Here is a 17,468-nt window from a genome sequence, read left to right on the forward strand (position 1 = left end):
GAAAGTGAAAAATTTTACCCCCTGCAAAGTGGAAGCAAAAAAGGAAAAGGGAAAAAAAAGAGAACATAAATCACAAGGGTATTATTATTATTAAGGTTAAAATTTTCATTTTGATCCCTAAATTTGAGTTTTGTTTTGGTTTGATCTCTTTTTTTTAATTATTCAATTTTCATTTTTTATATTTTCAATCCATCTTAAAATTAGTAATAACAAGGAGTGCAATAAAAAACAAAAAATCTAACAAAACGAACTAATTCAAATTGATCAGTTAATTTTGTTTGACTTTTTAGTGCAAAATTGGACAAATTGGTTTGTCTTTGAAAAAAAAAATTATTGGATCGGTTTGATTTTTTAATTGAAAAACCAATCAAAATCGAACCGAACCAATAATATATATACACTTAAATTTTGATTGATAATGTATTATTAGTATTTCATTTGTCGGATGAATGATGGATTATATTATCACTTTTACTCTTAGTCCTTTACTTATTAGGGTGTAATTGTATATTTACTATTTAGAAAAGATCCAATTATTATCTTAAAAAAATAAAAATACCTAATTTCAATCTACAAAAAAGAAATAGCCCAGACCGAAATAAAATTGAAAAAAATGGAAGAAGAATAAGGAAAATGACCAACAGGTCCGATCCAATCAAAATCCCATACTATTGGTTTTGTTCTTTATTGAACATCGGTTTGGTTCTCTATTTTATAAAATCAATTGATTCGGTGTGGATTTTGGTTGGTTTCAAAATTGAAAAAATCGAACCGATTATCACCCGTAATAGTAATTAGGGTTAGTATTTGGTTGAAAATATTTTCCAAAAGAAATGGTTTTGTATGAACACCCATTTTAAATTAAGAAAATTGTTATTGTTTAACAAATTTCAATAAAAAATTAATGTTAAATAACTAAAGATAAGATTTATTAAAATTATATGGACTAAAATTAAACAATTAAAATTGAAAATACATGAACTAAAATAAAACAAGAAAATCTAAAATATATAATGATCAAAATGAAATTTTAATCTATTATCAATATATGCATGGTATTAAATTTTCATTGACATATTGATATTTTCATCAATATTTTTACTTCCATAGATTTAACATCGACATAAACGATAAATCAATAATCATTAAATCATAAGAAAATAAATAAAAACAATATCACTAATATAAATATAACATAAAATAAATAAACATTTTGCCTATTAATAAAATGTAAAACGTTCACATACTAATTTAAATATTCATAAATTTTATTGACGACAATTTTATAAAATTAAAATCTTGACATTTTAAACATGAAATTAACCTATTTATCGATATATATTATATGGCTGGTAATAAGTAGGAATAATAACAATAATAATAATGTAAATAAAGATAGAAGAAAAAAGCCAAAAGACAACGTCAGAGAGTACATGCTGCTTGTCCCCTGATAGATTGGGAAAGAGAGAGAGAAAAAAACAAAAAAATAAACTAATTAATTAGTTAATTAATTAATTAAGAAAGAAAGAGAGAACATTCTGTTTTAATTTAGAAAAAACACACACATATATATTAGAATTTATTTATTTCATATTTCTTATCAGCCAAATCCAATCCCAGCATTTGCTTGGATTGTCGTGTTTAATGTTTCCCACATCGATTATTATTTAAAATTCTATATTATTTTAAATTGGCCATTGTGTTTTTTTTTTTTCATGGTTTTAGCTTTTTACATGCAAAGATTTCTGAGAGACACATTAATAGTTTTTTAAAAAAGATATTCTTTTCTGTGAAAAAAAAAAAGAAGGAAAATGGCAGGACAGAAAGAAAGAAAGGTTAAAGGTAATGAAGAGGCTTTTTTGAATTGTCAATCAATCAATCAAATTTCCCAAATCTTTTTTTTTTTTCCCCTTCTGAATTATTATTATTATTATTATTATATTTATAATCTATTTTCATGCAAATTATATTAGAGTTTTTTTTTTTTTTTTTTTTTAATTTTTCTTATGGGGATCCACTTTTTTGAGTTAACGAAGTGACATTGACAAGCTTCAGACATGTATTTTTATGTTAAGTCTTTTCATCCTATAATATTTTTATACCTCTTGTAGCCCATCACCTTTCTTTTCCATTCGTATGCCTTTGGATTTTTCTTTCCTTTTGCTTCTTTTAATTTTATTCAACACTTTATTTGATGAGAAATTATTTCAAATGGTAAAATTGATAAAAATATTTATAAGATATAGTAAAATTTTAGAACTATCAATGATAAATATTCTATCAGTGTCTATCATTGATAATTCTAAAATTTTATTATATTTTGTAAATATTTTGATTCTTTTTTCTATGTTTGAACACAACCCTTATCTTATTTTAAGTTTTGTCGTTGAATTTTTTATGTATTCATTGAGATGTCAAATATAAGTTTATCGTCGGTCAATTTTAATATTAACTATTAGAAATGATTAAAAGTAAATGTGAATAAGGAATTAAGGAAGAAAATTGGGACATTCGACAATTTGTTAGGTTTGATTAAATATTGTTGATTCATATTCAAAGACGTATTTGAGAATATTTATTTCGGACTTAGTTACTTCCAACATAACATACTAATTTAAATTTATAAAATGGTAGTTAAACCCAACAAAAAATAAATGTAAGAGTTAATAGAACCCGAGATTATACCCTACCATTTTGATTATTTTGGATTATCATAATTTTTAACATTTACCTTTCTAAATGTACGATCTTTTGGAAAAATTAGAAATACCTTAATCATTAAGTTATATTAGTTTGTCTAAGATAAAATTTGATAATATAATTAATTTTTGTTTACTATAGTGTGAATGCGAGTCTAGATTTAATTAAATTATGACATGTAATGTACATCGAATTACTAACATCTCTGTCATCTAGCTTGAAGATCACTACATGGATCGATGCTACCGTGTCAAATAATTTGATATTTCTTTAGTTCCTTTTTCTTTTTGTGTTACTAAAAATGTGAATTTAAATCTGAACCTCTCCAACCTTAGAAAAAAAAATATTCTTGTTGACACAGAATACTTAAAGGAATTCAAAATTTTCTCCTCTTTACTATTCGAATTATGCTCACATTTGACAATATCAAATAAAATGTTATTTAATTTATCATTATTTCCTAAAATATATAATTAGATATGTGAAAATTTGTAAGAGTTCAATTATTTCTCGCTAAAAAATGCAAAATGGCCATGGCTTTTTGTGAGAAAACAAATAAAAATCCAAAAAAAACTTTCATGGCTTTTGGTTTAGGGAATCTCTAGTAAAGCATCAATTTAAAGCTTCAACTTTAAAAACAAAAAATTGAACCTATACAGTACAGAAAGAGAACAAAATAACAATAATAATAATAATAAAATTATTATTAATTAATCATGATTAAGGATGATAGTCAACATCAAACCTAAAAATAAAACAAAAAATACTATATAGTTAACAAAATTTAATAAACAAGGAAACAAAAATAGGAAATATATATAAAATCTAACATGACTAAACTCTGATAACTACCTCTCTCTCTCTCTTCAGACTCCCATACTCATTTTCACATTTAATTTTATTCTAAACGATCACTCACTAATTTATTTTATTTTTTTTTAGTACAATTATTTTTGGTTTCATCACAGTGAAATTTATAATTGAAAGTTTCAATTACGTGACAGCCTACATGTAGATAGCTTTGAACTAATACAACATTAAAATTATTATGAAGGAAAAGCGTGCATTAAACCAAGTGGCATACTAAGGTTAAGTTGTTGTTAATTTTTTCCTGAAATTATTATTGTTACTATTTATGACCAACACAACATCAAAAGTATAAATTCAAAATCTTAAAGTACTCAATTATGTTTCATAATTATTTAGGCTGGTTTGAAAATCAATTTATTTTTCAATTTTATTTTTTAAAATAGGCCTATAAGTTATAAAAGATATTTATGTGGTTCTATCTTTAAATGTTTTTTAAAAAAACAATCTGACATTTGACTAAGAATCAAATGTTTCCTTCAAGAAAAATGAAAACTATACATATTTGTAAACAATTTGGACAAAACAAACACTGTTTTAAAAAACCATATAGTTATATATCCTACAAAACAAAGCCTAAAATATATTTTGGATTAAATTATTAATTTAATGCATAAATAATTTTACTATTTAGGTCACCATTACCAAATTATAATAAAAATTGATGTAATTGTAATGAAATTCTATTGATGGATCAATCTTGATGAATTTGAATCGCAAACATAATTGGATTGCTTTCTTATCGCGTTTATTTAGAATTACAAAATATATCACATTTATTGTTACCATTATCGTAATTAATTGACCCTAACAGTAACATAAAGGTAAGGGTAACAATAAATATGATGGTTTCATGATTTTTATACTTCTATATAACAATATATGTAACGGTAACGGTATAATGGTAAATGTAGTGAATCTCACATAATTTTCAAGCAAAATTAGATCGAACATCTTACATTCCTCAATTCAATCATGGAGTTTGATTATAGATTTGGAGGTAGACGCACAGCTCATTACAATTAAAGAATACAGGTAAACAACACAAATGTAATCAACTGGAGTCCACTTTTTACTTTACCATTGATGGATTTCGTTTTAGTTAAGGTAAACATGACCCCTCATTATCATCTATTTTAATCTATATAATTCTATCAATAAAACAAACTTTAACATTACTCAACTAATAGTCGAGATATTATAACTTTGATAAAGAGGTAAGAAATTCAAATCCTCACATCCACGCATTATTGAATTTTGAAAATACATTTGTTAAAAACAAAATTAAAAATTTCAAAGACAAATTTAAAATATTTTTAAGTACAAAATTTATATAAATCAAAACTATGGTTTAAAACACTATTGTTTGAAGTTAAAGATTCAAACCTTCAAATATATTAGAAAGTTACGTTTATCAATGCTAACAATCAAGTTATACTCGAGTTGACGTATGTGAATTTATATTTTCTCTGTAAAAAAGGAATGTTAATCAATTTTTTAATCAGTTGAACTAGGTTCAGATTCGAAACAGCGGGTAATATTAAGAAGTAAAATAACATGTCGGCTGAAGTAAAGGGAAGTCAAACAAAAGGGTTTGAAAAAGTTGGGGGGGTGCCAGAAGCGTAGAACAAGGGTACCTTTGCTTGCAGCAATGCCAAAATGAATTCTTCAAAAATGACAGCTATATTCTGAGAGTGAGTGAGAGATACAAATTAATTAGTGATTAATTATTAAGAGATAATTCAGTTGATAATTTAATTGAATACGACAAGAAAATAAATAAATAAGGCTAGAGCTTACTATAATTAAATGTGTTCCCCTTTTAATAATGTTCTGGCTGTATAAAGGCAAACCAAATCCAATCACATAGTTTATATTAAACTAACCTAAACGAACTTTAAAAAAAGAAATACAAAACTTAGAACTAATAAATAAACAGTTCGATATTTGTAAAAAATACGTATTTAGCCAAGTAAGTTAGTATTAGATTTAATGTTTAATTACTTAGTGGATGTGAAGATACATTTATAGTTCTAAAGATTGATATAGTTCCATCTTTCACTCCTATAATATATTACTTTATACTTTGTTTAAAAACTATCATTCTTTCAAAAGTTTTGTTAATATTCTTATACTTTCCAAAAAAAAAAAACTTGGAAAAATATCTTTTTGATTTCGCTAGGTTTTGAGTGTAGTTTCTATTTGATCTATACGTTTTCAAATGTTATACATTTGGTCTTTTAAGTTTTGAGTTTTGTTTTAATTTAGCCCATGAATTTTAAAATATTATAACTTACCCTTAAGATTTGAGTTTTATTTTAATTTGGTACCTAGGTTTCAAGGTTTTACCTTCTTAGTTTTGATTTTTTATTAAATACTCATTTCAATCATTGTTCTCAATTTTTATTAATTAATTAAAAATAATTATGAAGTGAAAATTTGAATTTAATTTCAAAGTGATAACAAAGTGAAATTAATTAATTATAATTCTTTTAATAATTCTTAATTTATTAACATAAATTAATACTAAAGATAAAAAATGAGTATTCGGTGAATAATCGAGGTTAAAAGTATAAATCTTGAAACATAGGTACACATTAAAATAAAACTCAAATATGTAGCATGTTGAAAGTAGAGAATAAATTGAAACCAAACTCAAAATTTAATAACTAAATATGTAACATTTTGAAATATAGAGATTAAATATAAATAGACTTAAAATCTAGTGATCAAAAAGATCTTTCTTTTTTTAAAAAAAAAAAAAAAAAACTACGATTTATATATATGTATAGAAACTGTTTACACTTTGCTTCAAAAATATAACTTTTGTGTTAAAATGTTTTTTCTTTTTGAAGGATTGAATATTTTGATTTTTTTTCAGGTAGGTTTTAAATATTTTAATAGTCAATGTAATACTTAAATTATCTCATACAATAAGATTATTTTAACAAGCCAAGTTTAGATGTGGCAATGGTCAAGGATCATGTAGTTCAAATCCCTTAATTATCTCCATTATATATATATATATATATATATAAAAGAAAACTAGTAAAAAAAATATTTTTGAATTTAATCTTTCAACTTTGACATTTGTGTTTCTTTAACCTTTAAATTTTTGAAGGTTTCTATATTTTACTTATATCGAATAGGTTCATAAATTTTCAAATTTGTATTTCATAAGTTACTGACATATTCAAATTTAAAAAATAACCGATCTATTAAATAAAAGTTTAGATTTCTCATCAAGCTTAAACTTCAAACTGTCAATGTTTTTATTCTAAAATAAAGAAAGAAAGAAAAAAAGAACTCTAATGTTTTGGTCCATAGAGTTAAAAATTGAACGGTCAATTAAGTAAAAACCGAGTAAACTTATAAGTTAACCTAATTTTTGTCAAATTTTGCTTAGAAAAGTTAGAGGGAGAAAGAAAATGTGTAAATATAAATGCAAAGGGCGATAATTTAATGCATTCAAGACTACACGAGTGTGCATGGTAATTGGGAACTGAGTCTCTCCTTTTTTCTCTCTCTGAATTTCTGAGAGTCTGTCTCTCCCCCTCTCTCTCTCTGAATAATCTAATCTTAAATTTAATTATAAAAAAGAAAAATCTTTCTTCACATTTCATCTCTTCCAAAGCCTTTTTCAGAATTTCTTCAGAGACTTTATTATTATTATTATCATTAAACAATAATAAAAATAAATAATAAATTAGGGTTGAAGTTGAACACATAAAAGCTTTTGTCTCCCAATCTTGGAACCCACAACAAAATGGAATTGGTGATTGTTTTTTTCCAATTTTACTTTTGGTTTTATTAGCCCTCTAAATAACAACAAAATACCCTTCTCTCTGCCACAATACCATACTGTAACTTACATTATTATTATTATTATTATTATTATTATTATTATTTAGGATTAAATCCTATTTTCAATCCCTAAATTTTGAAACTTACTCTATTTTAATCCTTAAATATTAAAAAACAACCGATTTAGTTCTTAAAAAGTATTTATTTTGATTTCTATTTTGTTAAATCTATGATAAAGTTGCGTCTAGCATGTGCTTAGCAAAATAAAAGTGAAATAAAATGACAACAACCAATTAGACAAAGCCAAAATCTTAAACGCAAAATGATTTTTGAGTTCTATATAAAAATCGCTTCGCCACCTAATTCAAAATTGACACCCTATGTTTTTTTTAGTGCAACTAATTTATTTGACAACTTAATCATCTAAAAATACAAGTTATCTCATCATTTTGTTTAAAAGTTAATAAAATTTTAATAACATATATCAAAAGTAAACCCTTTTTAAAAATTTAGGATTAGATTGACTGTCTTTAGAAATTTAAGGACTAAAATATGACACGTAGTAGAGTTGGATTTAAACATATTATTTATTTATTATTATTATTCACACAAACACATAGCCTTTTCATCTCAAGGGTCCTCTTCTCCATGCCTTCTTCCCTGACCCTGACCACTGTCTCCAAAAGCCATCATTATGTGCCCTTCCTCTTCTCATTTAGGACACCCTGCCCTTAACTCTTCAATATATATTCACTCTTACACATACCCCACTTCATTACAACACATATATATGCCCAATAAATTAAGTCAAAAGGGGAATGAAATTTGTAGCCATTCCCCAACTCTTCTCTACATCATTTTAGGACAAAAACACACTACCCTTAACTTCTATCACATACCCTCACTTTGAATTTTATACATACCCACCACTTTAGGACATATATACTCAAGAAGTTAAGTGAAGGGAAGGGAAAATTAATATATGTATATACTATTGGCAAACTCTCTTCATTTAGGATACCCTGTCCTTAACTCTTCTATATATCCTATCTCTCTCAATTACCCACTTTAGGACATATTATATCTCCAAAGAAATTATTGAAGGGGAAATAAAAATATGTGATTAAGCAAAGAGACAGATTATTGTTTGTTAGAGAATTTATATGGGTTTGAGAGATTAGTGAACTTAATAAATATATTAATAAATTTCTAAACTTTTATGATCATTTTTTGTCATCCCTATACCATTAAATTTGTTATGAAATCGACAAATAAAGAAAGTGAGGAAGTGTAAACAATAAAGATCGACATAGAGATTTACTTGGTTTACTAACAATGTGGTAGTCATGTCATGAGCAGTGTGAGAGAACATTGTTTTTTGAGAGGAGTATTGGAAAAAAAAAGTTGCTTTTATTTTTGAAATTTGGCTAAAAATTCAACCATTGTATTAAGAAAAATGTAAATTATTGTAAGAAATGCGGATGAAATAGACTTAATTTTCAAAAAAAAAAAAAAAAAAAAAAAACCAGATGATTACTAAACAAGACCTTAATTACACATGTGATGTTAAAATGATGAAGTTGGCAACAAGAACTAAAAATACCCACATAAAACTATAATGGCAAGGAACTTATTAGATACTTTTTTCGAGATACATAGACCAAACCGATGCAATCTCGAAAAAAGTTCAATCGCACCCCAAATTTGTAATCTTAAATCATACAAATCCATGATTTATAAAAATTAGCATATAGTATTAAAAACATATGTAGTATATATATTATGACATTAAGAATCCCATATTAGATTGCATAAAATACAAACTTGTATACACATGTAAAAGCAAAACCCTAGTTGTTATGAAGGAAATAGGGATGTGAAAGTGATGGGGGGGGGAGAAGTTGGGTAGCCAAAATGATAGGGGTAGGGTTACTTTAGGGTCAAATTGGGGAAGTTATTTATTTATTTATTTGCTTTTGTAATTAATAAGTTAAAAAGAAAAAAAAAAAAAAAAAAAAAAAAAAAAAAAAAAAAAGTAGAATGAACAGTGAGTTTGGGGATGAGCAGATGAGATGGAGCAATTGCATGGGATGGCCAAACAGTACACTTTTTTCTATCATTGGAACTCACTGTTCACTCACATTTATGATGTCATATTTCTGCCCCAAAAAAGCACTTCTATTTATTTTTCATCATTAATAAATTTGGAAGCAGAAAGAGAGAGAGAAAGATGAGTAATGATGGCCTTATCTTTCAATAGGGTTTCCTTTTATTTCATTGAAAGTTATTGAAAACTCCTCTTGTGTTCATGTTTTGCTTTCCCTTCCAATCAATGCCTTTGCTCCTTCCATTTTGTACCTTTCAAGCTTCATATCCAATTGGTTGCATATATTATTATTATTATTATTATTATTATTATTCAATTAAAAATATAACAACCAACACAAAATATTAGTAGATGTAGTACAATAAAAAATATATAAATATAGTAAAATTTACATCAAATTCTTAGAGCTTATCAATGATAGATTATAGGAATCTATTAATAATAGTCTATCTCACTATATTTACAATTTTTAAAAAATATTACTATACATTCAATTATTTGTTTTAAAAGTACTACTCAATAACTACTGTATTATTGTTTTGGCAAACAAATCTAACAACAAACTACACTAAGTGAATGATGAATAGAAGCCTATATGAAAAACCATCTTCTCGATCAAAGTTGCATATCTTTATTGTATTTGTACCGTGGTTTTTTTTTTCCCTTGGTTTGATTAGTTTCTTTTAGTGTCTTACAGATAATTATTTAATTATTTAATTTAAAAATTGGGTTTTTTTTCTTATATTTTTTTATTGTTAGTTTTTCTTTCTTAATCTTACATTTGTACTCGAATTCAAATCTTAAACATAAAAACAAAATTCTAAAATGACTTGGTAAGTTATATCTAATCAATATGGAAGGGTATATTTGAGAGTGATTTTTAAGAAAAGTTATAATCACTTTTACCATTTTTTGTTGTTTGAATAATTCACCAAAAATCAGAAATTACATAATCTTGCACTAGAGAGAATCTGAGTTCAACAACTTCACGTTATTTCCTTAAGATATTTTTACTCTAGTGTCTGAGTTTCCATGAGTAATTGTCTCCTAAGATAGAACAAGTTAACTTTTTTATGGAAGTAGCACCCCATCCACAAGATACAACGAACTACACTTTGTGGAAATAAATCAAACTTGTAAATTTATAAAAAGGGAGAAAAGATTTATGAGAGAGAAATGCTTATGAAAAAGTACACAAATGTAATTTGAAGAAGAGACAATTTGTAGACTATTCGTGGCCATTCGAATAGTTATGTTTCTTCTTCAAGTTGGTTAATTATGAAAAGACATGTTTATTTATAAAATGATACAACTCTACACGAATGGTTACTATCATTTATTCCAACCCATAAATGGTAAATTGACAATTTAAGATCAAAGAAAAGAAAACATTCATTATTTCTCAATGAAGAATCTACATCAGGATGAGTAGTAAAAACTTTGAACTTTCCATAACGAACATCAACCAAGTGGTTGATTAATGAACTTGATGCCTTGAACTGTCAACCGTTCTAGAGTAAACTAAGACAATTGAAGTCACACAGTTTCTAATTATAACAAAGTTTGTTCTCATAACTGTATTCATTTTGGACTTGAACATCGCTTAGTCTCATGGGTATTTTAGAGAATTTGTCTTAAAACTTATCATAGAAGCGATACTCATATAGGCGGTTCCTATAAAAAAAACATCATATATGCTCTTTTATTAATCAATAACTTATAGAAATCATTAAAAGCACAATGCTTACCCTAAAACCATACTTGTACTGTCTCATCATCCTTAGAATGGGTAAGAAGAACAAAAATTCAACGCAGTGCTCACAAGCTATCCAGAGGTTGGTTTGCCCGTTGAGCCCAAATCTTGGGATCTCCAGTCAACTAGGTTGAGTTGCTTCTCTGGTTAACTTTTTAAAATTAAAGGCTTTAATCTCACCCTCCTTGATGAACTTTCAACCAACTCTCTAATTAGGCCTTTTACAAGCGGATCCACAACATTATTTCCTGATCTTACAAAGTCAAATGTGACAATTCCACTAGAAACTAAAGTAGTTGTCTGATTGTATTAAGTCTTCATCATATATGTCGAGACTTATTATTATTCTCTAATTAAAGAGGTTTAGGTTATATTCACTTTAGTAATACTATACAGACATTCTGTAGCCAACTCAAATATGTCCCCACCTATAACTATAAAAGAATAAATATATATCAACTATCATGCTTATTTATTGTTTCAAATTTTAAATTATTGTGAGTAACTAAATATCTATTTTTTACTAGATTAAATGTTGGTTTAACCTTGTGAAACAATTACTTTAGAGACTTATAATAAGCGATTTGTAGTTGTTTTTCTTAGAACTTTTTTAGAGGCTGTTATTGTTGGAGAATAAAATATCTTGAGCAAAATTATTGAATGGTGTGGAATTTAGCTAGATATACATGCAATATACCCTACGCAAATTTTCCTCGATTAAAAAAAGAAGAAAACAAAAAAACAAAATCAGTAAAAGTAAAAAACAAATAAAAGTATCAATTATCAAATAAGTATTCAAAGAAACCGTGGTGGTAGTTTTCAAAACACTTTGATCACAAATATTGTTTCATGAATATATATATTAAATATCTGTATTTAGATTTACCGGATAAGTAATATCTAAAAATTAAATAAATTTGTTTAATTTGTCAATTTTAAATATAAAAACTAAAACTCAATAATTATTTAATCAACAAATCATCATAGACAAATATAATTATTTAATATGTATTTTTTGAAAGGATTACTAGAGGTTGAGGAATTAGTAGGAGTAATCGGATATCTCAACTAGGCTAACACATTTTTAGTGCTTTCATCAAGTTCGATTAAAAAATCTCATTAATAAGAAAAGAATGTACAAAGTCAAGTCAAACTACAAAAGAGATGAGAGGTTAGAGGAAAGTATTCCAATCGAGAGCATTATAAGTAGCACCATAATTATAAAATAATTTAGATTTAATATTCTATAGAGCAGCAAGGTTGAGCAGTTTATTGAATGTCGTTCTATTTAATATAGGCTAATACATACAGCATATCTTCTAGAGTAACCGGGAGGGGACTATTTGCAGCATAATTGAGTTTAGTCCATAAGAATTTGGAGTAAGGGCATTGTATGAGAAGGTGTTCAGCATAATATCAATATTTTGAGTTTAGTTATTTGTTATATTGTTATATTGATTAATATTTAATCATGTAAAATATCGATAAATGAATATTTCTTAATCAACCATTATTTAAATTATTTTTTTAATTAATATAAATTAATTAGAATATTAATAATTAATAATAAAATTTTATATTAAATAGTTAACATGGCATAAAATATCAAGGATAAATGTATCACATGAAATTTATTGAGTCTAAATAATATATTTATATTTAATAATTAATTAAAATTAATAGTAATGACTAATTGGTATTAATTTATTAATTAATCAGACTCTATTCATCTCTCAAGTATAAAAATCTCACAAGTGTGGAGTGTATTAAAAAACCAAGTCAGATGAGTTTTAAAGTTTGGATAATAATATTCTGATGGTATTGACAATCAACATACGGAAGCAATTAGAATCTTAAACACTCTAACTTCATTCATTTTAGATATTAAGCATGCATATTCAACAACATAAAAATAGGATTTCATAAATAAAGACCTTTGAAGAATCTCTTCAATATAATAATTTCTTAACTCGAATCTACTCTTCAATGTTTGTAGACTACCACTTGATTATTATTCTTTTGGTCCTTAGATTGAATTGTAGGATCCAAAATGAGAATGAAACTGAGGAAATTTTGAAGAGGTTTGATGGTTTTGGTGTCAAAGAGTTGAAGAACGCTCCATCAAAATTTTCAGAATTTCATCAATGCATGAATGAATTTCTCAGCTGAATGAATTTCATTTTATTGAAAATCATCATGCAATCATATTGCTCATCGGCTTGACACCAAAACACAACCAACTTGAGTGGATAGTGAGGTGGTTTATTGAGTGGAATAAGTGGGAATTTCCCACCAATTTTGCTCAGTCCATTTTAATTGATTTTTCTTTGAAAATCAATTTAATTTGAAAATCTAAATTTCAAATTTTAAAATGAATTTTAAATTTATAAAATATTAATTCAATAATTAATATTTACATAAAATACATTAATTTTAGTAAATATAATTCTATACTTAATTTTTTTTTAAAAAAGTAATTCTATAATTAATTTTAACTAAAATTAATTCTTAATAATTAATTAAACAATTTATTTAATTAAATGAATTTAATATCAAATATTAAATTAATAAAACACCTATTCCAAACATGAATTCCTATTCATGTAATTAATATTTAAATCATATTTAAATATTCACCAACTCTCCAATTTTATTTAATTTGATAATTAAACGTTTAATTATATCACATATAATTAATAATTCCCTTAAATCGAATTTAAACGTTTCAAACTCTCTCATCACACTATCCTAAGGTTTAATCCATTTGTGAGTTAGTAGGGAAATCTAATGGACCTATAGGTCATGAGCTCCTACAATTCGAGATAATTGGCTAAACTCTTCTAACCGAATTAATCAACATTCATTAACTACCAGGTCACTCAACTAAAGCCTAATGGCTGCACTTTTCTCACTATAGATATATTTCTGTCTACTTGATTTAACCATGATCAGGGAGTCGACCCTTCACAGGTTGCTCGTATTAATAGTTGGGTTAAAATTACTATTTTAACCCTAAAATACATCTTACTCCTTAAGTCTCCACTGATCCATTAACGAAAAATTGGTTAATGGTCCTACCAATAAATCGAGTCTCTCTCAGTCATCGAGAGGGTGGGATCCCTTGTTCAAGACTAAGAGTCAATACTTAAGGGAACAACCTATCTTCTAACCCTAAAGTGGGTGGGAGCAAATTCCATATTGCAGGACTATGTCTCCAGCTATCTACTCAGTCTTACCCCTAAAATGGGAGACTTATTGAGTGATGTCGTTGAGCCACTCTTACCCATGCAGATTGAAGGATAATTCTGAATAAATAGGAGTTTATAGTTAGCTCAGGATTAAAATCGAGTTACCTTAGGTCATCAAATTAAAATAGTTAGTTTTAACAATAAACAATGTTATAAAGAAAAGTGACTATTTCGTGGTCCAGTCTTATGCGCAAATATTTTTTGTATAGGATGCTCTATTTGCATGTCTTCACATGAACGGTTTCGGGATCATATTGTTTGTATCAAATACAAAGCGGCTCGTATCCATGGTGTCCCTAGGATAAGGTACCCAACCCTATTCTTATACTTATAAACCGTTTTGGCTATGCTATAGCCAGGTTCGCTAGTTTATTGGATTCGGTCTTTACAAGTGTAATTTACACAATCAATAATAATTTTATTGAATAAAGCTCAATAACATCTTTAAAGAGTTTTTGAGATTTTGAGAGTCCTTTGGACTTCTTCTTTTCAACCTTTTTGTATTGAATGAATAATAATAGCTACAACCCTATTTCTTTTATACATTCATTGCCCTAACATGGTTACATAATAATAAAAAAGAATAAGAATATCACACTTGGCATTATTTGATTGGTGGAGAGCAAAACCAATTCTCAACAGAATGGCGGTGACTCACCTTCTTCTTCTTCTACCTTTCCTTTTTTGTTTTCATTTTCATTTTCTACTCTAACAATCTTTATTGAACAATAGAATATGTTTAATGTCTACAATTGCGAGCTTTAGGACATACAACCCAACAAACTCCCACTTGGACTAAAAACTCCAGTGAGTTTACATATATAAAAATATGTACCATGTTGAGTATGAGAGAATAAACATAAATACAATAAACTAGAGCATCAAATACCCATGAACTCTTCCACTTGCCCTAGATTTATGAATCTCGTAGTCCTAGTCCGACTAGGTGACCTCGAATACTTTAGTCATGAGGGCTTTTATAAATGGATTAGCCAAATTGTATTTTAAGGTTATCTACATGACGATCACGTCTCTTTGGTGTACTATCTCCCTGGTGAGATGGTACTTGCTCTCAATGTGCTTCTGATGCTTATAGCTTCTCGGTTCTTTTGAATTTGCAACTGCTCCACTGTTATCACAAAAGAGTTCATATTTGGAACCACTTCCAAATCGATCAAGAACTTTCTTAGCCATACTGCTTCTTTTGTTGCACAGGCAATTACATACTCCGCTTCCATGGTGAAGTCAACAATACAACCTTGCTTTATACTCCTTCATACTATAACTCCTCTATTTAGAGTGAATACTGATTCTAAGATAGATTTCTAGAATCCACATCAGTTTGAAAATCAGAATCAATGTATCCTATAAGGATCAGATCCTATACACGAGCATATAGTCCCTCGTTCTCCGAAGATACTTGAGGATGTTCTTAATGGCAATCCAACGATCATACTCGGGACTGGACTAAAATTTGTTGACTATTCCAACTGCATAACATATGTTTGGATGTGTACACAACATGACACACATCAAACTCCCAACTGCTGATGCATAAAGAATTTGTTTCATAACTTCAACCTCTTGAGGTGTCTTAGGTCATTGTTCCATAGACAAAATGAATTCCAATATGCCTGAAAGGTAACAAATCTATCTTAGAATTTTGTATTTTGTATCTAGACAACAACTTGTCTAGTGTAAGATACCGAGATAATGCTAGCGCTCTGTTCTTGTGATTTCGAACTATTTGGATTCCAATAACATAATGTACATCTCCCAAACCCATCATTTGGTTGCGATGCTAATCATCCCTTAACGTCAACAACAAATCCTACCTCATTCCCAATAGAATATGTTTATTGCCTATAAATTACGAGTTTTAGGACATACAACTCAACATATTTTGAATTTTAAAGAGTGAGAGCATATAAAACAAATAAGATATTAAATGTCTATCTGATGACAATATTTGAAATAAACAAGTCTTGAGGGATTTTTTTTTCTACTTTTTAAAACAGCCATTTTCAGATTTTATTTTTACATCACAGTTTAAATATCATTTGGGTTAGTTCTATTATTGTCAATTTCCTATTATCTACTATGTTATTTAAATAAATCTTAAATTTAATCATTCTGAAATATTTTTTTTTTGGTTGAAAAGGATCACATATATATTTTAATATATTTTCAACATTGATAAAAAAGATGCTTAAGAGAAACTAATTTCTTTTTTTTAAAAAAAAAAATCAAATTAATAGCAAAAGACTATTTTTAAAATTTATTAAAACATATGGATTAAAATTAAATATTTAAAATTATACGAACTGAAATGAAGTGAAATAATACGAAATTCAAAATGATATTTTAATCAACAATTTTGAAAGTTCTTGAAAGGGGGAGAAAATCTTTGTAAGTCATTAAAAAACAGAGGCACAATGTAACTTGGGTACAATACTCGCAGTACCCAATAACAATTTGTCATAAAACATTTTTTTTTTTTTTTTTAACTTTTTAGTTTATAAGAAAGAGAGAAACATAAAATTAATTAGATGCAACCTAGATTATACTATTCTTTAATAAATTTTTTATTTTTAAAAATTAAGTTCATAAACACCACTTACATCATGAATATATATGGGTTTTGTAATTCACTTTCTACGCATGTTTTCAAAAATCAAGTTAAATTTTAAGAAGTAAAATTTGATTAAGAAGGTGAAAACCAGGAAATAAGCATAAATTTTAACAATAAGAACTGTTTAGGGAACTGGGTTAGAGATATGATATATAGAGTTCATATATAGTGAATATGTCTATGTTTGGAGTGCAAATTATCTAGTCTGAGTTTATATGTCTATGTTTGTGGTGCAAAATTGAGTTCATATGTATGTGATATCTGGTGCCATTTTTGTAGCTCTAAATAATCTACTTTTATAATGACTATTTTTGTTTTGAAACTTTTTTATTCAATAATTTTACCCATATTTGTGTT

The sequence above is a fragment of the Benincasa hispida genome, chromosome 9 (assembly GCF_027475165.1).
Source record: "Benincasa hispida cultivar pf3 chromosome 9, pf3_genome.v1.1, whole genome shotgun sequence".
In the NCBI taxonomy this organism is placed as follows: domain Eukaryota; kingdom Viridiplantae; phylum Streptophyta; class Magnoliopsida; order Cucurbitales; family Cucurbitaceae; genus Benincasa; species Benincasa hispida.